The 14,087-nt window shown below is 39.5% G+C and overlaps 1 protein-coding gene across 2 annotated transcripts in view; it reads right to left on the bottom strand.

Moving 5' to 3' along the window:
- MET (MET proto-oncogene, receptor tyrosine kinase) overlaps window positions 1-14,087 on the bottom strand; it is a 127,001-nt gene that overhangs the window by 93,314 nt on the left and 19,600 nt on the right. The window lies entirely within an intron of this gene.

Below are 14,087 nucleotides of genomic sequence, written 5' to 3'. Positions count from 1 at the left end.
ATGGTTATAATTTGGCTATAACTGACCTATTGTTTTGGATAGACAAATGCTTAACTTAATGTAAGATCACTGGGAATGTAAAAACAGAAAGCTAAAAATGTATAAAATAAAATATAATCTTTAGGGCTAAAGTCCTAGAATGATTTCTCAGGGAAAAACAACATATTGTTCGTTACCAAGTCAAAAGTTATTTAGTTAAAAGAACATTATTTTAACATTCCATTGTATGCACACGGACAGTATTTCTACTAGGAAGCATAAGTGGATTTGTTAGTCAGGTTTTAAAAAGTTAAGGTGCACAAGTTATAAACATTGTGAGTTCTACTTATAACAGCTATAGGCAGGGTTAGAAAATAAAGGCCTTAGAGAAATAGAAACCAAATAGTTATTACTTCTTTCCCCCTTTTGAAAAAATACATAATTCTGACAGGACAAAGGGAGCCTCTAAAAACATACTGGGCATTTTAACTATGCCAAAGACTAACTCTAGGTCCACAAACACACAACGAATTCACTGTGCACGGCTCTGTGCTTACACTGTGGGAAATGGGACATGGCACTTACCCTTCAGTGAACTTACAGTGGGGTTGAGAGATAATACATATATGCAAATTACTATAATACATGGTATTATAATTTCCTGCATAGCAAAAACCAAATGTTAAAAGCATCAAGAGAGGAAGGCATGGCCTGTACTTAGGATTACTATGATCATGAGAAATATGGACAAGTCCAATACATTTCAGGTCCAGAAGACAAAGACAATGTCTGTTTGGTTCATCACTCTATCTCAAGGACTTGATATAGAACCTAGAACAGAGTAGGTGTTCAATAAATATATGTTGAATAAATGAGTGAATAAAAATTAAACAATAAGTTCAAAGTCGCAGAACAGATAAGAGTAGTAGCCAGAGATTAAAACCAAATTTACTGACTCCAAAATCAAAGATAATTTTACCCTACCAAACTGATAGGAATTATAGGCATTATTTAAGAGGTAATAGAAAGTCACTGAAGGGTTTTGAGCTGGAGAGTCATATGAGCAAGGTTTTACTCTAGGAAGATTGATCTGGAGGAAAAGTGGCTTAGAGCAGGGAGAACCTGGCAATGAGAAGACCAGATGACAGGCATTATAGCCCATAACCAGGTAGTAAGGGCCAGAAGCAAGATGGTGGCCCCAAGAATAGAAAGGAAAGGATGAATGAGAGACATATTTGCATAAATAAGATTGGACACCTAAACTGGTGGAACACAAAAGAGAAGGTAAAGATAAGCAGCGTCATCTGGGAAAAAGTGGAACAAGTCACAAACTAGGGTGGTCAGTAGGAGGAAGTTAGGCTAAAGATCAAGGAATATGATAAGCTGGTTTTGAACATGTTGAGTTCGATGTGTTATTGAAATGAGTGAAAACGTTCTACTACAGGAATGACTAGTAGGTTTTACATTGTTTCCAGCAAGCAGGTTATCTGAAGTGAAGAATGAAGATTCCAAGCAGACAGCATATGTGCCAAGCAACAGAGGAGAATAATGAGAAGGATTTTGAGGAGAAGCCTGCTCTTACTGGGAAAGTGGCACAATTGGTCTTGGGTGAGGTAATATCCATCTTAGATGAGACAGAGGCAAGTATAAGCATAAGTGCCAAGTATCTGCCATCTGTGCATTAGAAAGAATGAAACTTCAGGACTTGATCTTAGTGGGGCAATTGGGATTCTAGTTGGAATAGAAATAAACTTTGCATGTTATCTGCACAGAGGGGATGGTTAAAACCAAGAAAGAGTATGTTCATGGAGGGAAAAGGTGAAGGAAGAGAAGACAAATGAACCAGATCTCGGAGAATACGCACATTGGAGAAACTAGTGAAAGAAGCAAAGAAGGTAAGTTAGTTCAGGGAGGCGTCATGAGAGCCAAAATTGCACTGCGTCACAGAAGGCAGGCGAGGGCCTCAGGAAGGTGGATGTAATCCACACAAAAGCTCCTTGTTGACCTTTACAAGAGTAGGTTCAGCAGATTCAACAGTGGTATCAGACCACCAAATTGCAAGGGTACATGTGATGAGGAAGTAGAATGTTTGTCAAAGGAAGGACAAGCAGAAGGCAATATCAGGGTTGAGAGGACTTTAAGTTGCAGGAAAGACGTACACTTATTTGTAGGTCTCTTTTTCTTCTACTAACGTTTGTTGGGTATCTACTAAAGGCCAGGCACTGTGGTAGGTCTTGGAACCCAGAAACACGGTACCTTTCCCAGGAAGCTCACAGTCACTTGGTGGAGGCAACGGGTTGACAGAAATTATGGGAAGGTGTAGTAAGGGCAGCCAACCAGACTGGAAATGAGGCTAGAGCTGAGTCTTGAAGGAGGATGAGGAATGGAAATTCCTAGTGGAAGAGCAGTTTGTGCAAAGATATAGTGGCAGGAGAGAGCATATGATACAATCAGGAAAAATGCAAGTAGATGGGCCTAAAGAAGCGGGGAAAACAAAAAGAGAAAATGAGGGAGATAAAAATTGTTCAATCAACATTCCAAGGGATCAAAAAGAGGCATTTCCAAGAGCCCTGAAACATAAGAGAAGTCACTCTTTCTGAGACAGCAGGAGAAGATGAGAAGTCACATAAAGATATAGGGACATTTAAGGAGTTCAGGGAATATGATCTCAATGTTCGAAAAAATAAATTAGGGTATATGACCATCTGCTGAAATTGATGGTTACAGAGGAGTGACCAGGGACTTCAGGGTAAAGGAGGAGGTTTAGAATATCTACAGCAGGGTATGCAAACTGAGGTCAGCAAGAAAGAAAGGATTGTATAGTAGCTCTGAGGGCTTCCTGAAGACACAATGTATATGACTTCCTCTTCACATTCATGAGATATGGAAGAAACCCAAGAAAGAAGGCCAAGGACACAATGATTTTAAGGATCCAAATGAAGACATCTGATTGAGGATATAGGCTTTAAAGGCTACAAAATTATAGTTGGACCAGAGGGCAAAGCAGAGCTTCAGCAAGGTATAAACCATATAATAATAAAAATAACAATAACTTGTATTGAGTGTTTACCACGTGCCAGGCATTCTGCTAGACCCTCTGATATACTCTCTGTAAACATCCTGTGAAGTAGGAAGTATTATTATTCTCCATTTCTAGATGAGCAAACTTGCCAAAAGTCACACAGAACCAGATTCAATCCCACGTCTGACTGACAGGAATCTGTCCGGGATGTTGAATGCTTCACTAACACTGGAGCAGCTTCCTGAGCTAAGAGGGAGAGTGCACTGGAGCAGAAGTTAGACAGAGCTCTGGTTCTGGCCCTTTCCCTCTCTAGCTGTATGACTTTAGGCAATTCATTCACCTCTGATTCCCAGGGTCCAATAGCCTCACATGACTGCTTTAAGTATCAAAAAGAGATCTTATCCTTGAAAGCACTTTGTTTGTTACATAGTGTATACATATGTGTGTGTGTATATACACACTTAAACATGTCTAACTATATGATTGTTACATATGTGCATATATATGTATATATATGCATAAACTTGCTGTTTTTGAATGTAAGTCTCACTATTTTAAAGTATACTAGAAAAGTTTTGGCACTGGTAGGGGGAATAACAAGGAGTAGAAGAAAAGGATTTGGGACAAGTTGTTCTATTACAAGACAAATACAAACTACAAACTACAAATATGTGTCTAAACCTTCTAGAATACATTATGCAGAAAAATTAAATGCACTTCTCAAAATGCTATCAGTGTATCTTCTGAAATTGGGAACATTAGCCTAGTACATAATTTATCACTGTATTTTCTCTAGGAAAGATAATACGGGAAGAAAATAAACAAACTCCCATTGTCAAAAGAAAAAAAAGCATTGCAACCAATTTGCATCTTAGTTGATGCCCATTAATGCAGTGTGGAGTGAGAATGACTTTTTTCTTCTAGGCTTTTTGAGGGAACCTTCAACATGATCTTAAAAAAAAAAAATCTGAGGTATTATGTTTAAAAAATAAGTTTCCTATCTGAAGGTTCGTACATGTCTTTCATGGTACTAATCCTCAATCAACTAGAGTCCAAGAAAATGTACAAACTGTTATCTCATTTGATGAGATGGCAAATCATAAGAAAACCAGTAGGGAAGGAGAAAAATTTTTTCTATTTAAGGAAAAAACCCTGCAGAATAACCCTGGAGTTAGTAACCCAGTCTCCTATGCTTTCTTCATATTCTCTTGATAGTAAGTGGTGACGCCATTTTTCAGGTTGAGAAATCAAAAAAATGTTAATTAAAAAAATTTTTTTTATTAAAGCAAAAATATAGGACTAGGGCCCATTGTCAACAATAGAATTTTTAATTAAAATATGGGTTCTGTTTAACCCTCAGCTAACGAGAAAACTTAAACATCCTGTTTTATTAATCATTCCAATTAATTGAGGCCCTTCCCTGTTAACAATGGTGTGTGTTGGTCAGATTAGATCTTCTCCAGGAAATGTTTGTGTCCCTCACAAGGAATGGAGGAATACTTTGGGAAATATCTGTTGCTGAGCTATGCACACTGATGACACTGCCAGTTAACTGAGTGACAGCTGAGTGATCAAGTGCACAGGCTCTGGAGACAGACTGCAGGGTTTGAACCCATTCACTGTCTGTGTGACCTTCGGTAAATTTTTCTGAGCATCTATTTTCTCATTTGAAATATCGGAGTGATTATAGTACCTGTCTCACTTATGATGGTTACTCTGAGAATTCAATGAGTTAATGAACATAAACCACTAGGAGCAGTGCTTGGCACAATAAATATTCTCTATTATTGCTTGTTCATGCCCTCAACAAATAGTTTTTGAGCATGTACTGTGTTCCAGATACTGTGCAGAAGATATGAAAATAAATAAAGCATTTTCTAATTGTGAGATGAAGAGGCAGACAAACAGACTACAGTTTAAACTCAACGTGGAAATGTCTATGGGAGCCCCTCAAGGGGAACTTACCCAGGCTAAGGGAGTCAGGCAAGTTTACTAATCAATCAGACGTAGTCCTTTCCTCACAATGCATTCCCAATACTGAAGCTCAGCATGGCGGGCGAGTGGGGTGGAAACCTGAGTTTTGGTTGTGGCAGTGCAGCTGAATGGTTGTATGACCCAAAGCCAGTCACCCAACTCCTTTGGCCTTAGCTGCTTTCTTATTTGTAAAATTACAGTGTTGAACAAGTTGTGTGCTGGAGGCCCCTGGAACAAGCTAATGACGGCTTAGCGTACGCATCTCTTCCCAACCCGTGTTCAGTGACCTCATCTTGGTTGCTTGAAATCAGCCTTGGTGGGAGTATTTACCCCATAGAAGTTGGCAAACACTAAAAATCAGGGCTTATTTCCCCCCTGGAGGGATGGTTGTTAAATACTTACAAGCATACCCCTGGGTTGAACCAATGAACGCTGAAGTATTTTCCAACTCCAATAATTTTCAACTCTGAGATTGTTTTTCTACGTTTTACTCCAATGCCATTGAACTGGCATATATTGCTCTCTCTTCTCTATCTATATCATCTGCCAGATCAGGCTGTGTGAGCAATTTTCATATTTATATTGGGAGTGACTCCAGAACTACTTTCATCTTTATGTATTTTTGCCTTGATACATTTATTCCTGTGATGTGCTTGGATCAGGCTTTCAATATAAAATGTCTTTTTACTGTTTGTTTTTTCTTTCTTTCTTTCTGAAACAGCACTGGCCATTTAACCAACTTTGAGTTCCTTACTAAAAGGAACATGTAAAGATGATTCAAACAGACTGACTAATTCATTCTCTTAAAACGTCATGCACGTAGCAGGTGAAACTGAATCACTCATAAAACATTTCCGTATTTCTTTTCAGTTGATAGTTAAGATAAACTCACTGGCAAAACATTTCCTGGGAGTGATTATCTCAGTGGCACCTTGGTCATTAAACTATTGGTATTTAGGGGTATTTCCTTTAAAGAGGGCTGCTCTATTAGCTACAAATACCAGCTTAACCTAATGGTAAGACCACATACTCAACTCTGTCTGCCATCTATCTACCTCTAGTTTTCTCATTTAACTAGCTTACATTGGGCTTTTCATGCCCTAGAAATCTAGAAATACAGTTAATTCTCTAAGAGTTATTGAGTAACTACCTGTGCCTAACACCACTACTACTGTCACCATCATTGCCCTCATCAACAAAAACCTGTCTCAAAGCATATACCTGTGTTGTAAGCAAGTACTGATGGCTCATGAAAAAACACAACAGGTGTCATGGAATAGCTTTTTAAAAGAGAGGGACTTTCAAAACTTTGACACAGGTAACTCTGCTTTCCTTAGGAACTGATTTTTCTTAGAAATCATAATATTTTATAACTATATATATAGGTAGTACTTTATAGTTTACAAGATGCTATCAACTACATCACCTCTTCTAATCTGAACGTTTTCTTAGAAGGTAAGCATTACTCCCATGTTTTCAGGGTAAACTGTTTCAGGGGAAACTCCCATGTTTTCATGACAAAACTGAGATTCAAAGAGGATAAAATATTATCTAAAATATGATAAACATGCAAGCTAGTTCTTATAAGTGTATTTCTAATTTTTTTAAGTATGATGCTTATTTGAGCTGTTTCAAATTATTTGAATTTCCTGGAAAAGATTTTTGTTCTAAAGGCACAATATTTTGAAAACTTTTTCTGCATTTACCTGCCCAGCCCCTGCTCTACTACTGGCAACTCTTTTGAAAACTCTCCCCTATCTAATGGGGCTGTCAGCCACCTGGCTTATCTCTTCCCCACAAGATGAGCTTGCAAACCAGGCTGGCCTTTTAGTGAATTCTATTCCTTTGACCCAGAGCTTGGACAGGGGTGAGCATGTGACTAAAGCAAGGCGAACCAGGGTCTTTTGGGGTTTAATATAGATACTGGGAGGGGACCTCTCTCCCTCAAAAATCACTAGCACTAAGAATGATATTAACTTGTACTGTCTGATGACCATCTTTGTCACTGTGTGGAGAAAGCCTGCCTGAGCATGAAAGTGACCCAAGAGGCAGGGGATCCTAGACATGAAGAAAGGCAGGCCACTAATGCTATTGTGTAAGCATCTGCATCCACCATGTCTTCAGCTAATGAGAACCAGTAAATTTTTCCTTTCCTCCTTTCTTTCTCTTTCTTTTTTCCATCAGCAGTTTCATTGTGATTTTTTAAAAGATTTTAATTAATTAATTTTTAAAATTAATTAATTTATTTTTGGCTGCTTTGGGTCTTCGTTGCTGCACGCGGGCTTTCTCTAGTTGTGGCGAGCGGGGGGGCTACTCTTTGTTGTGGTGCGCGGGCCTCTCATTGCGGTGGCTTCTCTTTGTTGTGGAGCACGGGCTCTAGGACTGAGGGCTTCAGTAGTTGCAGCACGTGGGCTCAGTAGTTGTGGCTCACGGGGTCTAGAGCGCAGGCTCAGTAGTTGTGGTGCACAGGCTTAGCTGCTCCGCAGCATGTGGGATCTTCCTGGGCCAGGGCTCGAACCTGTGTCCCCTGCATTGGCAGGTGGATTCTTAACCACTGCTCCACTAGGGAAGCCCCTCATTGTGATTCTTTTATTCCTTGTGCCTGAAAGTCCTGACTAAACAACGTCCACTCGAAGATTCTACAAACTTGTGAATTCAAACACAAAGTCAAGTGCATAAAAGCAACTTTATAGAAAACATTCAAGTAATTGGCAAAGACAGTTTCTTTATTTACTTGAATAATTTCTTTAAATATTTCACTTTGCATTTGGAGATATATCTACTAGTTAAAATTTCTGAGGTACTACACCAGCTTTTTTCTGCTCTATAGTTTCAAATTCTTCTACAATATTTACTTAACATAATCTCAAGATAGAAATAATGTATCTAAGTGAAGAGTCAAAATATAAAAACTAGAAAACATTTCAATCCTGCTTATAAGTGTATAAAGGATTTATGATGATGGAAAATGGCCGAGGCCCCGTATTAAGGAAACTGCAGTCATAAAAACAGTCATGGCTAAATTCTCCAGGAGGACTTGCCAGAGTGAAATCCTAAGGAAAATTCTTAGCCCTTTCTACATTTATATTATTTCCATTAATTTGAAAAGTAGGCCCATAAAAACAAAGCTAAGGAGAGAAGATTCCAATAGGAGATTCCTGATGACATTTAAAATACTGTATTTATAAACACTCACTGCTTATGAAGAGTCGTATTATATCACATAATATTAATCAAATATTTGTGAGCTCCCATTGCATACCATGCCCTTGTCTAAATACTGAGAGTTTCTACCCTCAAAAAGTATACAATCTGTGGATTTGAACATAGCAAGATAAATGCTAAAAATCTAAATATGTAACCTAAATTGAAAACTGACAGATCTACTGGGCTGTCGAGAAAGCAAATTTTAAAACATGCCTTGTTCAACATTTGATTCCTAGGCCTAAAGCTTTAACACTTAGTGTTATCATCATCAAAAAACCTAAGCTGGGCTTCCCTGGTGGCGCAGTCGTTGAGAGTCTGCCTGCCGATGCAGGGGACACGGGTTCGTGCCCCGGTCCGGGAAGATCCCACATGCTGTGGAGTGGCTGCGCCCGTGAGCCATGGCCTCTGAGCCTGCACGTCCGGAGGCCGTGCTCCGCAACAGGAGAGGCCACAACAGTGAGAGGCCCGCGTACCGCAAAAAACACAAAAAATGAAAGAAAACCTAAGCTGACTTTAGAAAGATAAAACAATACATGTCCAAAATCCCTTCTAATGTAGACAGACACTACCTTGACAATGATTTCTAACAGTAAGTCAAAAGGACAGAAGAAGTCTTCAGGGTTTTTCAGCCCACACAACTGCTCATTTATATGACCACATTTAAATGATTCAAAATACCCATGAGTTAATCTTATGCCTAATAGTTACAGACTAGTTTGCTTAACAACATTGTTCCCAATAACTCATAAGCCTTCTGGAGAACAGGTGGGTGTAGTGGAGAGAGCATGGGCCTTGGTGTCATCACACTCTGATGTGATGTGAATCTGGGCTTTACCATTTACCTACCTTCTGACTCTGAGTGTCAGTTTCTTCATCTAAAACATGGGGATAATAATGGTACACATCTGTGGGTTGGCCAGGAGTGTTAGAGATGAATTATGAGACACTGGCATTCAATTATGCAGCATACACTGGCATCCAATAAATGTAGCTATTATGCTTACCCTCCTAAGTTGTGTCTTAGCCAGTTTCTGCGTACCTTCATCAAAAATGAGGAACTTGGCACAGTCTACTATGTGAGCCCACTCCAAATACTTGCTATTTCACCACCTTGGCCCTCTCATCTACAGTTTAAATAGTGTTATTTATTATTTTCCCACCCTTTGGCCATCTTGTGGTTTTCCTCTAAAGCTGTTTCAAGTTCCTGAAGTCCTTCTTAAATTATCCTCCAAGAGATATGGGGATATATGTGTATGTATAGCTGATTCACTTTGTTATAAAGCAGAAACTAATACATCATTGTAAAGCAATTATACTCCAATAAAGATGTTAAAAAAATAAATGAAATTAAAAAAAAAATTGTCCTCCAAGACATGGTAAGGGCCTTCCATACTAACGAAGAACAACAGATAAGGAACCATTACTTTACCTCTTTAAAGAAGAGCAAACCCATGCCCCCACTGAGGTTTAGGAAATGAATATATAGGATGTTCAGTTAAATTTGAATTTCAGATAAACAATGAGTAATTTTTTTAGTATAAATATGTCTCATGAATGTATATTATATGACATTATGAGTTGTAAGCAAATGGAGAAAAATAAGGGAATAATCACCCTTTTTACTAACAGAACTTAGATTGAAAATATTTTGGCCAAACCTATTTATCTGTTGGAATAGAACAGTATTTTTAAGGTTTTTGTAGCACATGTATGTTGCAAAACTGCATATGTTTTTTTTGTCGTTGTTGTTGCTGTTTTGATGCTGTGTGTCTAAAACATGCTGTTTTCAAAGTGGTTATCAGGGTAACCTGTTCCTAACAGGTGGTTTTAAATATCATGTGAAGGTACAACTATGTAAAAGGAAGATTTTTTTTTTTCTACTAAAAATCAAGGAAAAGATTTGTGTGCTTGTAGAGAAAAGTTATAGTGTATATGGCAACCTGTCACTGACATTAATTTCTGAAACAGAAAAAGTATTCCTATATTAATATGTATACTTTATTTATAATAAAAAGCTTATTAAAATTCATATATAGGTCACTATAGGAGAAAACAAGTTAAACATGGTACAAAAATAATTTTCATGTGTTATAAATATTGTTTTAGCAGCTCCTTTAAACATTTACTCTTGATTATTATACAAATGTTGCTTCTTTGAGAGAAACCTAAATAGTGCTCTTATTCAGATTCTTATCTAATATTGTATCCCTTCTTCCAATAAACATTTTAAAAGTTGAAAATGACTGAATCATAGCACAAGAAAAAGCCAACATGCATTTTCTAGTTGTCAAACATGATCAAGATAATTGTCCAACTCTGATATGGTAACAGTAAAGATAAAAACAACAGAATTCCATTATATTCTCAAGATTATCCCTCACACAGTCATAATCTGTTAGTAAATATCTTTGTCCTTTTAAGAATGGCTGAAAGTATTCAACTTCTGGGAAATAAGAATAAATGGACATTTGTTTTATCATTGTGCATATTGTAAGAAGTCCTGTTCAGAAAATACATTGAACTGTCAGTCTTGATTGATGGACAGGGTTTTGTCCCCTTAATAAGCCGTAGGTCAGATAAGAATGTTTCACTGCCCTTGAAAATGTGAAGATTGAACTTTCAATGTTAAGAAAGTGCTAAGATTCTTGAAATCCTATAAAACTATTCAAAAATATTTTTCAGCCTAATGGATAGATGTAATTTTATAATTCAGATCATGTAGAAGTGCTACCAGATTTTATTCAATTAATCCAGGAACCCTGAATAACATGAATCCACAAATCACATTTGAGAAACATTTTTCTAACTACACAAATTAAAATAAAAATGAAAAAAAGCCTAGCAACCTCTTCCAGTTGCATTCAAATACAGGGTTTGAACAGGATAAACCTGACTGAATGGTCAGAATGTGAACCACAAAAGGGAGACACAGAGAGGAAGCCGGCACATCACTCATTAATAAATCCGACATTTCCCTCCCTCAGTGTTTGAAAATGTCCTCGGCATAAGGCACGGTGAATTTCAAATGGGAAGAACTGTGCTCAGGATTGAGTTTATATAACTGATCAATCTCCTCTGGTGTTACCCAAAGCAGAAATCAAATGGCTGCAGAGAAATGCTGGTGGTTAGTGGACCCCATTCGTGTCATGGCCGCTGTCACGTAAAGAAAGAGAAATCAGCATCCAGGGAAAGAGAGAAAAAGAGGAGACACATGAGGATGCCAAAGGGCAGGCTGTGACCCTGAAATATGGAGTGGTCAAGCAAGGGGGGCATTCTCCTCTAACACTATTTGCACCTAGCTCTTAGGGTGTGGCTGAATTTTATTTTGCTCACATCTGAGAACTTTTCTTCGAAATCAAAGTTAACTAGTAGACTCTCTGGCAGTGAAGTGAACTAGGGACCCTTTTCAAGGTGAATTTTGTCAGTATATGATGTTTTCTTTTCAAGCAAAGTAGAAAAAAAAACTTTTAGAAATCATGAAAATAGTATGAATGGAAGAAATAACAAAACTGGCCATATTTTGTATAGATGTGGATTCCTTGGGTGAACATAATGCAATTCTAACAGTGTTGAGAGAAAAATTAAAAGCACATAAATATCACGACGTTGAGATCAATATGTAATCAGAGAATAAAAGAACCAAATAAAACTTTCTACAAAAATCTTAAATACTTTAAAATGAATAAAGAACGCCAAGCAAAGCTATCCTCATAAAAACAGAGCAGTACAGAAAAATAAGTACAGAATCCAATATCTAAAACTCTGGATCCTTGAAAAATTGATAAACTAAAAGGTTAGGACAACTTAAAAACAACTGTGCTCAGGACTGCATTTATCCAAGGAAAAATAATCCAGGGTGTGTGTGTGTGTGTGTGTGTGTGTGTGTGTGTGTGTGTGTGTGTGTGTGTGTGTGTGTGTGTGTGTGTGTGTGTGTGTGTGTGTATGTATGTGTGTGTGTGTGTGTGTGTGTGTGTATGTTTTAGGGAGAGAGAGAAAGAGAGAAAAGAGAGCAAGGCATTAAAAAACTTTTTAACCATATAGGTGCTGCCCACTGGTTGGCAGTCCCAGCCTCCTGGCACATTGTCCTCTAGTTGTGAACTCCAGATGGGTGCACATCTCTGGAGGAATACAGGGAAGGAGAGTTAACTACAGCAGACAGAGGCAGGGCCAAGTAGTATCCCAAAGTGAAGATATTACTTGCAGGATAAGCTGGAGTTGCTCAGGCACAGTGGAGACGGGACAGACACTCTGGACTGAGAGACCATACATGCAGGCACCTTGGGGAGAATGTGCAGGGCTGGCCAGGAAGATGTAACTGGCACAGAGGCTATGTGGGCTGGGCTGGGTGTGGATGAAGCCAGAAGGTTAGGCTGGGGCATATCACAGAAAGTCTTATGCATCCTATTGAGGGGCCTGTACTCTTTCAGTAGTGGAGAGTCCCTGGGAGGTTTTAATCAGGACACGGAAACCAGAATACTTATAACTATATATTAGACAACTTTGGTGACAGTGTGGTGAGTGGACTGGAGGGGAAAGGAGCTACAGGCCAGAAGACATAACGGAAGGTCACTGAATCTTCCAGGCACTAGAGGATGAAGACTTACAATAGAGTGAAGACTCCCAGATCTGCATCCTCATCTCTTTAGCTCCAGAGAGTCCAGAAATCCATCTCTCAAGCATCAATTTTGTATGTTCAACAGCTATTCAAGACTAAATTTGACAAATATTTATTGAGGAGCTAATATGTGCAAGGTGCTTGGGGGTACACCAGTAAACAAAACAAACATTCCTGCTGTTGTGGAACTTACTCTGTAGCAGGTGCTCCAGACAACAAATACATAAAATAATTAAGTCAATCTTGTACTATATTAGAAGTTGGTAAGTAAATGTTGGAAAAAATGCAGGGCTCCATGTGAAAAGTATTTATTCTATTTGTTAACTGTCCTCAACAAATAAAGAAGTTTCAGAATGTGAAAAAAAAGAAGTTGATGAGTGTTATAGGCAAAAAAAAAAAAAAAAAAAGCAGCACTGGGGGATCAAGAGTGCCTGGAGGGGAGGTGGTGGAAGAGGTCTGTAACTTTGAAAAACTGGGAAGGGGGAGGAGCTTCAAGATGGTGGAAGAGAAAGACATGGAGATCACCTTCCTCCCCACAAATACATCAGAAATACATCTACATGTGGAACAACTCCTACAGAACACCTACTGAACGCTGGCAGAAGACCTCAGACCTCCCAAAAGGCAAGAAACTCCCCACGTACCTGGGTAGGGCAAAAGAAAAAGAATAAACAGAGACAAAAGAATAGGAATGGAACCTGAACCTCTGGGAGGGAGCTGGGAAGGAGGAAAGGTTTCCACACACTAGGAAGCCCCTTCGAGGGCGGGCAGAGACTGCGGGTGGCAGAGGCGGGAAGCTTCGAAGCCACAGAGGAAAGCGCAGCAACAGGAGTGCGGAGGGCAAAGCGGAGAGATTCCCGCACAGAGGATCAGTGCCGACCAGCACTCACCGGCCCGAGAGGCTTGTCTGCTCACCCGCCGGGGCAGGCGGGGGCTGGGAGCTGAGGCTCGGGCTTCGGAGGTCAGATCTCAAGGAGAGGACTGGGGGTGGCTGCATGAACACAGCCTGAAGGGGGCTAGTGCGCCACGGCTAGCCGGGAGGGAGTCCGGGATAAAGTCTGGACCTGCCGAGGAGGCAAGAGACTTTTTCTTGCCTCTTTGTTTCCTGGTGCACTAGGAGAGGGGATTAAGAGCACCGCGTTAAGGAGCTCCAGAGAAGGGCGCGCGCCACGGCTATCAGCGCAGACCCCAGAGATGGGCATGAGACACTAAGGCTGCTGCTGCCACCACCAAGAAACCTGTGTGCAAGCACAGATCACACCTCCCCTCCCGGGAGTCGGTGCAGCCCGC

This window comes from Delphinus delphis, chromosome 9 (genome assembly GCF_949987515.2).
Source record: "Delphinus delphis chromosome 9, mDelDel1.2, whole genome shotgun sequence".
In the NCBI taxonomy this organism is placed as follows: Eukaryota; Metazoa; Chordata; class Mammalia; order Artiodactyla; family Delphinidae; genus Delphinus; species Delphinus delphis.
The sequence above is the reverse complement of the archived record's forward strand: the minus strand, read 5'-3'. Positions and strand labels throughout refer to the sequence as shown.